The 10,920-nt window shown below is 36.7% G+C and overlaps 1 long non-coding RNA gene across 1 annotated transcript in view; it reads left to right on the top strand.

Moving 5' to 3' along the window:
- Positions 1–9,274: 9,274 nt before the first annotated feature.
- The window catches only part of LOC145332361 (uncharacterized), a 2,222-nt gene continuing 576 nt past the window's right edge, over positions 9,275–10,920 (top strand). The window contains exons 1-2 of the long non-coding RNA XR_013884167.1: positions 9,275–9,366; positions 10,793–10,849. This is a non-coding gene — a long non-coding RNA (uncharacterized LOC145332361). The remainder of the gene's footprint in view (positions 9,367–10,792; positions 10,850–10,920) is intronic.

Here is a 10,920-nt window from a genome sequence, read left to right as displayed (position 1 = left end):
AAAACATGCTGACATCATTGATGTCTGTGGACCTTTTGGGCCTGATATTCCTAATCAAATTTATTACTTTAAAAGGGTAGAGGGGTTCAAAAAAGATTGAGTCTTGAATGGGGGGGGGTAAAAATTCTGCAAAGTTTTTTTCTGTTGTTGGGATCTCAGGTTTAAGGGAGGTTCCAATCTGACTAAAATAGGAATTGAATTCGTTAGCGATAGCTTGGTCACCCTCAACTTTCCTATCCCCGACCTCTAAATATGAACACTCAGCACTCTTTTGATCAAATCCTAGCATATCTTTTAAACAACGCCATAACTTTTTACTATCTCTGCCGCAATTTCTTATACTTGACCTATAATATTCTAGTTTTGCACGGCGTACATTCCTATTATAAGAGTTTCTATAAGAGTTATACAACAGCTCACTTTCCCTTGTTCTTTCCCTAAGAAAATTGTCGTGGAGGGTATGTTTATGTTCCCTCATTCTCAAGAGGTACTCGTTCATGAAGGGCTGCTGGGGCTGGACCCTAGAATTTTTTTTGACTTTTACAATAAGGCATGAGATGTTATATAACTCAAGAAACTTAGCTATGAAATTACTATAGGCAACGTTGACGTCATTTTGGTTAAGTACGTTTGACCAATCGGTACTGAAAAGTGCGTCATTTAGTGAATTAATGTTATCATCGCCTAGCAATCTTTTTTCATAAGTATCAGGTTTTTTTGGTTTTTTGTTAGCATTAATTCTATACGCATTTATCAGTAACAAGTGATCACTTATTTGTGAAGTTAGGACACAAGACAACATAAGATTTGGAATAAAATTACCAACGCCAAAAATGTCAATCAATGTTGAAGTGTTTTTTGTGATCCTGGTGGCCTTGGTAATTGTATTCAAAATGCCGTTGAAATTTAGCGACTCTAGCAGACGCATACTAGGGCTGTTGTTTTCATTAATCCTGAACAAGTCAAGATTAATGTCTCCAACAATAAAGAACGGTAGGTTGAGTGACATAATCCTATCCAATAATTCAAGGTACATTTCAAAAAATTCATCAAGTTCAGCACTACTTTGATTAGGGGGTCTATAGGTGTTCAACACTAAGAATTTAAATCCATTAAACGAACATTTGAGACAGATAGATTCACATATACGTTCTTTGAAGGAGATGTTGTCAAACATTCTTACTACTTTATAATGTTTTTGCACTAGTAATCCCACCCCTCCCCCCCTTTGTGTTTTTCTAAGGTTGACATGCCAGTTGTAGCCTTCAATATTATACACGTCAAAATTTGCATTGGAATTTGCCCAGAGTTCTTGACACGCAAGAACGCTGGGCCGTATTCCTTTGCAATTAAAATTATCTATACACGCCACCAATTCATCAAATTTAGAGTTTATCGATTGACAGTTTAAAGAAAATAAAATTATCAGTTGTTCTCTAAAAGATTTCAATTTTGTTATTGCTTCGTTTTCCGACATGTATTGACAATTAATACCAAATTCTTCATTAAGTCCATCAAAATGTTGGCCATATATAGGGTTTAGGAGGTCTAGTGTAGGGTTAAGATTTAAATTAGCAGGTACCTGTTCATTTAATCCATTAGGGAGGCTTGTAGGGTACTGGTGTGGAGTCTAAGTTTATCGCAGGAGGATTAGCACGTATATCAACCAGTGGGAACGACTGAAAAACAATATATATCAGCATACATAAAACATAAATATATTTACAATAGTAATAATAGTGAGATAGATAAAACATTTAGTTAGGAGGTGATGTGCCTCCGCTCTTTACTCTTTCCCCCCCCCTCCCGTGGTATTGGTTAGATACAAAAAATCTTTTAATCAATATTTTTATCTAAAAGTTGGCATAGGGGGTAGGTAGGTAAAATAGAGTTAAATTCTTTTCGTTTTTAGTTTTCGTTTTTTTAATCTTTGACAGACGATGACATTATGACATTATATGACAAGAAAATAAACGGATTAATTTTAGTAATTAATCAATAATCATTCATAATAAGGACAGTAAGTATTTGTTAACTGCAAGAAAGTACTATCTAATCATTTTATCTTACTGTCATTGGTTTTCTTTGCAGTTCTTGCAGGCATAGATTTCAGCAGTGGTAGCGGCTGCTGTTTAGGTGGATCCGTTTCTGGCTCTCTGGTTGCAGGGCGGGCTGCTGATGTGGCAGGAGCTGGAGCTGCTGCTACGCTGGGTGCAGTTGTTGGAGCTGGCATCTGCTCGGCTGCGTTCTCATCCTCGGCCTCAGGGACATCGGCGGCTGCCGTGTCAGAGGTGGTTGCGGACTCCAAGGGAGGGAACTCGTCCATGTTGGCAGCGTTGGGAGGAGGTTCAAAGTTATCCTCGAAATCATCCTCTGTGATGAGGGGATTGCAGAACTTGGAGTTAGGGAAGAATGATCCTCTGTCTGCATAGGGCACGCTGTTGTATTTGATCAGGGGGGGCTCCATTTTTGTGCTGAACAGGTTCTCGGTGCCAGGTATTGGTTTTGTCATGCCGATTAAAGTGTCGGCAAATGGGTTCAGAACTTTTTGCCATCTGGTTCCTGTCTTGATTTGAAAACCCACAGTTTCCCCCATTATTTTGGTACGGGAGATCAGCTTTGTTGAATGCAAAAATGTTTGGACGTTTTTATTCAAACGTGTTGTGTCATATTGCATTTTTACCATTCTACCTGGAAAATAGGGTGCAGGGGACACACTCTGGCTGGCAGTCTTGTACTGGTTTAACTTAGCTGTGTATTCCTCGAGGACAGGGCGCTTGGATATCATTACCGCTTGGAGGTGGACACGGGAATGAAACCTGAAGATGGCCTGCGGGACTTCCTTCCTCTTGGGGTTAAACGGCAAATGATGCGCGTACTCGATGACGTCCCCCCAGTACTGGGGGACGAAATCGAGTAGGCCGTTACGGTGGGCTATTTTCAGTGAGGGCAGAATGAGTGTGTTGTATATCGACAGCATGGTGATCTTCTCTCGGCTGTGGGGCGACTGGAAGTTCGTCACCCTCAGGGACCAAGCCCTACTACGCTGCTCCCTGCAGGAGTTCTGAAAAAACGAATAGCGTTTAAAATTGTCATCGTTTTTTGCTTGACATTCGAACTTACTCTGGAGGACCGCAATACTATCCTTAATCGCTTTTAAAGTTTCTGCCGATAATTGGGCATCCTTAAAATTGTCAATTTGCTCAAGAACAGAGATTTTATCACTAAGTTCGGAGAATTGTTTTTTTACCGCATCTATTTCTTTTTTATGGCTAGAGATTGTGTTAAAAACTTCTTCATGTCTTACCTTGGCTTTATTTTTATCGTATTCCTCAAACTTTTTGTCGAAAATCACTTCCATTCTTTCCCAAAATGCGGGAGATGATTGTTCCGGCAACATTTTCAAGCGAGTGAAGCCGTGTGGCTAAGATGGCGGTGATTTCGAGTTCAATTAGCCAATAGGAAGCGAGGAAAAATTGATGACTGCCAATAGCGTGGTTTGTTGTGGACGCTATTTGCTTACTAGCCAATGAGAGAGCGACACTGGTTTGGCCCTCGTGTGGTGTGGCCAAGTTTTAAAAAAGAAATAGATAAAAGTTTTGCGGATTTTTGTTTCACTTAATTAGGCGATTATTCACAAGGATAGTATTAACGGTTTTACACCGGCGATTTTGCCTAGACGGCGGTGTAAAATATGGTGCCAAAACTATATACGAGTTTGCCCATGGCTACCATATCTTCCCAGTACCAACACGCGGAGGGACCACGGGCGTGGGGTAAAGGGGAATTAGTAAAGAGCGGGGGGTGTGCTGTACAGACTAGTACATACACATGGGCTAGAGAGAGAGAGATGTTGTTCGCTCCACGCTCTGAACTAAACTGTTTAGTTGCAATAATCGATATATAATTACTTGGATGTTGCAACATATTTCTATGTACTATTAAAATAAATTGATACTCCCACTAGCTGGCTAAAATAAAGATACCCCCCTCCCCTTTTACCTCATCCTCTCTCCTCAAACTGGGTGTAAGAACTGACCAATAAAAAAGGGCCATTTTAGCAACCTAAATTGACAATAAATTTTCCCCTGTAAATATATATCCATGTTATCTATATCCATTGTCGCAATAAATGGTTTTCCTTGTTGGAAATGTTTCTAGTCATTGCATGAAAGGCTTAGTAAAATTCTTTTCAAAAATATGAACTAACATTAATACCCCCTCCCCCCAATAAAAAGTTATCTATCACATCGTATTATATACAGCTTTCCATGGATATTGAAATGAACAATTATAAGATTGAAACCAGTTTTTGTTACAGCTTCACTACCCGCGACCATAACTTAACACGTACTGCATCAGCTCAACACCGCGTCATAACTAAAGACGTTAAAAATGCGCGACATTAATAGACAGCGTATTGAAGGTAATACCTTCGCCTAAAACAGGCACAACCACACACTGTTAGGATAGGAGTTCCAGCCAAAGGTCGTGGAATCAAAGATTGGTTTGTCTGTTGGATATTTCTTAACCTAATACACAGAGATATTTCGCTTCTATTAGTTATCCTGACGTTAAAAAGTGTCATGGACAGTAGCTGCGCCCGTATGAGGTAATTGATAGGTACCAGAAGGATGATTCCATTTTTATTATGGCTTTAAAACTGATTAATATCCGCTGGATTAGAACCGGTTCTCAGCTAATACTTTAAAAAATCACTTATTTATAACAGAAAGTTTTCCACAAATATTAAAATAAAAATCATACCTGATTTGTAACAAAACTGGTCTGATATATATTTTTTTATTTTAATATCCGCGGAAAGCTGTCTATATCAAGATGCACTATCGTTTTGGTGAAATGTTATACAAGCAATCAAATAATAAAGTAGATGCGCTACAAAAATGTTTAACGAGGTCCAATCCAACTTACTAGGATATTTTTCCAGCAATTTGTCTGGGGGGATTTATTTTGGGATTTTATTAGACAATTACAAGGTGGCCCTTACACGGACATGCATTATTAAAAGCGAAGCTTTTCTATAATTAGGGTCGTCATCCGTCACGGATAGCTTTTTTTATATTAATTTAGGCATGTTATAATTGTCCTATCGATTCCTGTAGTAGAAAGCGTAGCAACTCTATAATCGTTACCAGAATGTCCGTATGTCCATTTTAAACGACACCATGGAAACTGTCCCAATTTTGTATAACTTTTGCGGAACATGTTCCAGTTACGTCATATTTTTCTTTCCCGAAAAAGAGAAGGGGGAAAGAAAAAAAAGGGAAGGGGGGAAGAAAAAAGAGATGGGAGAAAAGGGGGTTTTCCCCATCTCTTTTGAAAAGATTTTCTTCCCCCATTCCCTTTTTCGGGAAAGAAAAATATGACGTAACAGGAACATGTTCCGCAAAAGTTATACAAAATTGGGACAGTTTCCATGGTGTCATTTTAAACATGTCAATTTCTTTACTTTTTTAACAACAAATTTTAATGTAATATTTTCATCCGTGTGATATGATTTTTGGAGTACTAATTCCTATTACAATAAGGTACACTATTATAAGCGAAGCATCTCTATAATCAAGTCTTAAAAATGTCAGTATGTCCTTGAACAGTTTTCTGTATTTAAGAATTTTTGCATCAAATTTACTTATAATTTTATCAAAATTTATATTTTGTATATTCAGTTCTGACACTTTACAAGCGTTAATGTTCGTCAGTAATACTGTTTCAGATATTTATGGATGTTGTCATCTTTGATATATTTAAAGTAGCTTATAGTGCCTAATTTAAAATGACGTCATACAATACAAATGACCAATTATAGGCCATTATATGTACATTTTACCATTGGTCAATGTACATTTATACTAGCCTATCATTTGTATGACGTCATTTTTATTATGCACTATAAGCCGCTTCTTATATTTCTTATTAGCGGCTACGCCCCTATATGCATATAGGGGCACTTTGGGAAGGACTTTTTCAGGGTCATTTTCTCTTCTAAGGTATCCTACCCAATAAACATATAAGTAGAGATGTATAAACCAGATAACTACCTGGCCCAAGTAGTGGGACTTTTATAGTCTGCTAGCAAATTGCTTTCTGTTCTTTTCCTACAACTTGGCCGTGTTAATATATGTTTTCAAGGTTACACAAACATTTTCCCTCATTTTTTATAAAATTACTAGTTGCTGCGCCCCTAGGTTCTAGGTTTTTGACGGATATGTCAGGAAAACAGCATAAAACCACCCCAAGACATATATAAACCTTCCCCGAAAATAATTGCCCACTCAGACCTGCCATTTCCAAGATCTTTAGCAATAGACAAAAAAATTTTCTACTTTATATAATAGTATAATAAAAAGATGAATTTTCCCCATGAAAAAAATGCCTCCGCCCCCACAAAAAATAAGATAAATTTGTAAAATGTTGACAAGAAGTTTCTGTCTTCTTTTTAGAATATCTTGAAGGTCATGTTCTTTCGAACGGACAGGCAGAAATAAACAGACAAACAGACGGACGGACATTTCAAATCATAGAGAATTTCGCTACTAAAAAGAATCTGTTGATATTATTTAGAAGTCTAAAGGATGCATTACATTGATGTACTTAAGACCTGATTATTGAGATGCTTCGCTTAGCCTAATTTAGTGATAATATACACCCTAAATATTTAAATAGTTTTTCAGAGGTTGTTATGCATAGAAGTGATCTATAGTATTGGTTTTCATACAGATAACTACCGGCCTCCCCCCATCCCCACCTTTCCAAGGACTCTTTACGTCTGCTAGCAAACTTATATTGCTACTTGGATGTGTTAATATGCCTGACACTAATAGTTTATCTTCAAAGACCCAATTGAGAGTCGGCGATGTACAGTTATTTAACATCTTCCTCCTGTAGTATTTTACTCTAATATGCAAAGTTAAGTTACAAACAATCGAACGAACCAAAAATGTAAAAAGCTTTCCTTTTAAAATTTAGTTTTTAAAAAAAATGCATGTATTTATTGGCTTAGACGAAAAAACATAAAAAAAACACTTAATTGCCAGGGAGGGAGGGGACATTGGACTGTAAATTACACTGGTACCCAAAGTTTAAGAAACATACGTTATCTTATCTAATGAAAGGGTAATTTTGATTTTCATCATTGGGGTTGTATATAAATTTATCAACCATTGTCTTATCCCGTAAAATCCCTGCAGTGTTGCTCTGAAAGGCTAAAAGACTGACCGAAAAGGCGCCGCAAATTAACAAACACTAGAGGGACTTTTACACAGCAGACATATACACTTAAAAAGCGTCTCTGTAGTCAATTGACAACATTACACTTTTAGGTCTTTGCATCTAGAATTTGAATATTTTCTTTGTGCCTCTGGCAATCTATTAAAATAGCTTAAAACCATCCACACTTATAATTATATACATATATGTATTTTATAAGCAATGAGTTAATAAATTAATATACATTCCCAATGATGTAAAATAAAATTACCTCTTATGGAGAATAAAAATGTCGCTTGAAAAAAAAAATAGCTTACTCATAAAAATCTGTTTACCTGTGAAATTTACAGAAGCTCTACAAAGTCTCGAAAAAATGAGCCGTGTGACGTCATAAAAATGAGGGGAGAAACCCCCTAAAAAGGAGATGGATGTATTGACGTCAAACAGCTCATTTTTTTCGGAAAATTTGTTATGCTTCTAATTTACAGTCACTTTTTCCCCCGTTGAATGCCATATAAAACGCCTATCTATCTATTTTTGACCGTTTTGTAAAATTATAATTTCTACAAGATGACAGTGGCCATTTTAAAAATTGAAAGTTAGTAATAAAAACAACATACAAAAAACACACAGCTTGACTAAAAAGTCAGGAATGGAAGGGACGTTTGGAGTGTTTATTACACTAGTCCCCAAAGATTTATGATTACGTTTTCTTATTCGTTGGCTTAACAACTTTGGAGACTTTTTCTGAATTTTGAGTTGTTCGTTCATTATGTTGAGTGTCCAAACGTTTCATCCACGAATTGTAATCTATTAGTATTAGGGATGTACATCAATCTATTGGCCATTGTCTTATCCCTTTAGATCCCTGCTTAAAAGGTCCCATCTCGTAGCATCAGTATGAAAGATGCCTTGCTTTCTCTTACAAAATGTCAACAAGTAGTGAACAAATATTTCTTAACATTTATTATAGACAGCTTTCCGCAGATATTAAAGTGAAAAATTATAAGATTAAAATCTGTTTTGTGAGCAAAAATGTAAGCGTGTTAAACAGATGATAATATGAAAAAGTTTTCAACAATTAACTTTTAACAGCCGGTCCCCTTACTGCACCTTAATCGGTTGGGGGGGGTGGGGGCATTCAACGCCCTTCCCCCCTATTATCTCAGTTCCTATTAGAGCAAGAGGGCTAAACATTTTTGTGCAAGTCCCCTGTTTGATAATAAATTTCCGACCTTAAGTAAGTCAAAGTTAATTTTCGCTTCCTCCACCCTTTTATTTAACAACCTTTGTTTTTAGGTCCTTTTTTACTTAAAAATTTCAAACAGCTGTACTTTTCTTATTCTTTAAGCTAGAAGAACAATTTTTCGCAGAAAATTTTTATCTTTATGTAAATTTTGTATTAGAAATGAAAAATATAAATTTCAGCGGCCTCAGCTGTACTTAGCAGCTGTCAGCCGCCGAAGTCGGTGGTCGGCGGGGAAACTTAAAAAGTCACACTGTTTGGGCTCTTTATCTTTTACAAACAGAAAATGAGATAGAAAAAAAACGAAGGGGGGTGTCGTTCAATGACCCCCCCCCCCAAACCGTAAAGGGTTAATTGAAATCTACAGAAAGTATAAATTTTGTTTATCATCAATGGATTCTCAATAGAGGGGGGGGGGAGGCAATATTGGGCTGTTACAATGCTCCCCGATGATTTAAATTTTTTTTTTTTTATTCGTTGGCTTAACAACATTGGGTACTTTTGATTTGTTGGTTCATCAAGTTGCATGAACAAACTATCAACCACTAATTGTCATCTACAAAAAGTCACTTTTGTTTATCATAAATGGGAATGTAATATTAATGGGAGGGAGGAAACACTGAGCTGTTTATTACACTAGTCCCCAAAGTTTAGTTATAACGTTTTCTTATTCTTTTGATTTGATGGTTCATTAAGTTGATGATATTATCTTTCAACCACTAATTATAATCTACAAAAAGTCACTTTTGTATATCATCAATGGGGATGTACTTAAAATTATCGTCCATATTGTCTTATTTTAGATAAAAATGTCAGTTACCAAATGTTTGATTTCAATTTTTGTGTTGATTATTTTAACCTCCATATTGACAACAACTACTCTGCTAGTAAAAGTAAGTTTTAGATAATTTAGTTTGGAAGCAAAACTACATAATTGACAAGCAAGAAAATCATAGTAAGTGAATGAAGTAGCTATATTGTAGCAACATATACAAAAATATCTATTTTTGTATATATATATATAAAGAATCTATGCAAAAATGTGTTGCTAAACGTAGTTTTATCGAATTTATTTGTCTGGTCTCGGTTTTAGGCTATTTAAAGGGGTGTACCACGGCCCCCAAGAAAGAATTGCTTCCCTGTTTACAAGTCTATAATACAAAGAAAAAACGAGAAGTATTTGTATGTTTTGAAATTTACCTACTGGTACTGGGTTCAACATAATCTTCTGGAAGATATCCCTCTTTTAAAAAATCCACAGAATGTACTACGGAGTAGTGACAGCAGATGGGTACAGTTGGAAAGTGTCTTTAGATTGGAAGTCTTTATCAAAGGATCTTGGACAAAGTAGCTTCGGACAAAGTAGCTTTGGACAAAGTAGCTTCGGACAAAGTAGCTTCAGGACAAAGTAGCTTCAGGACAAAGTAGCTTCAGGACATTTACTTAAGAAAAGTAGCTTCCTAAGAAAACTAGTCTTTAATATGGCCGCAGCGCTCGGCCCCCTGGCCTGCCTAGCCGCGGGCGCTCGGCTCCCTAGCCTATAACCTAACCTAACTTAACCTATGTTAGCCTCAGAACATTTATTTAAGAAAAATATCATCAACTGATAATACATGGGTGGTTTAGAATTTCGAGGATTTTGCAAAAAGTGGTTGATAGATTTTTACAATTTTTAATATTGTTTTTACAAGTTTTAATAATGTTTTTACAATTTTTTGGTTAGGTTAGGTAAGGTTATAGGCTAGGGGGCCGAGCGCCCGCGGCTAGGCAGGCCAGGGGGCCGAGCGCTACGGCCATGACCTTTATTAACAGTGGAGGCTACTTTCCTTAGGAAGCTACTTTGTCCCGAAGCTACTTTGTCCTGAAGCTACTTTGTCCTGAAGCTACTTTGTCCTGAAGCTACTTTGTCCGAGGCTACTTTGTCTGAAGCTACTTTGTCCGAAGCTACTTTGTCCAAGATCCCTTATTAAAGGGCATTGACTATTATATTGTTGGTAAAAATGAATCATTAATAATGTTTTAACAATTTTTTGGTTAGGTTAGGTTATAGGCTAGGGGGCCGAGCGCCCGCGGCTAGGCAGGCCAGGGGGCCGAGCGCTGCGGCCATGACCTTTATTAACAGTGGAGGCTACTTTCCTTAGGAAGCTACTTTGTCCGGAAGCTACTTTGTCCTGAAGCTAATTTGTCCTAAAGCTACTTTGTCCGAAGCTACTTTGTCTAAAGCTACTTTGTCCAAAGCTACTTTGTCCAAGATCCCTTATTAAAGGGCATTGACCATTATATTGTTGGTAAAAATGAATCATTTTTTTCTATTATTAGAGGATATTTCTGCGCGTGTATCTGGAAAAGAATTCCTCTTCAATATTTTATCATCAGGTCATATTTTAATTATCTTAATATTTCATGCAAATTTTATAAATATGATAAAAAGATTTTGCAAATTTTTT

This window comes from Acartia tonsa, chromosome 11 (assembly GCF_053477335.1).
Source record: "Acartia tonsa isolate MP-2025a chromosome 11, ASM5347733v1, whole genome shotgun sequence".
Taxonomy (NCBI): Eukaryota; Metazoa; Arthropoda; class Copepoda; order Calanoida; family Acartiidae; genus Acartia; species Acartia tonsa.
Note: the sequence above shows the minus strand (reverse complement) of the source record. Positions and strands in the feature narration are given on the sequence as shown.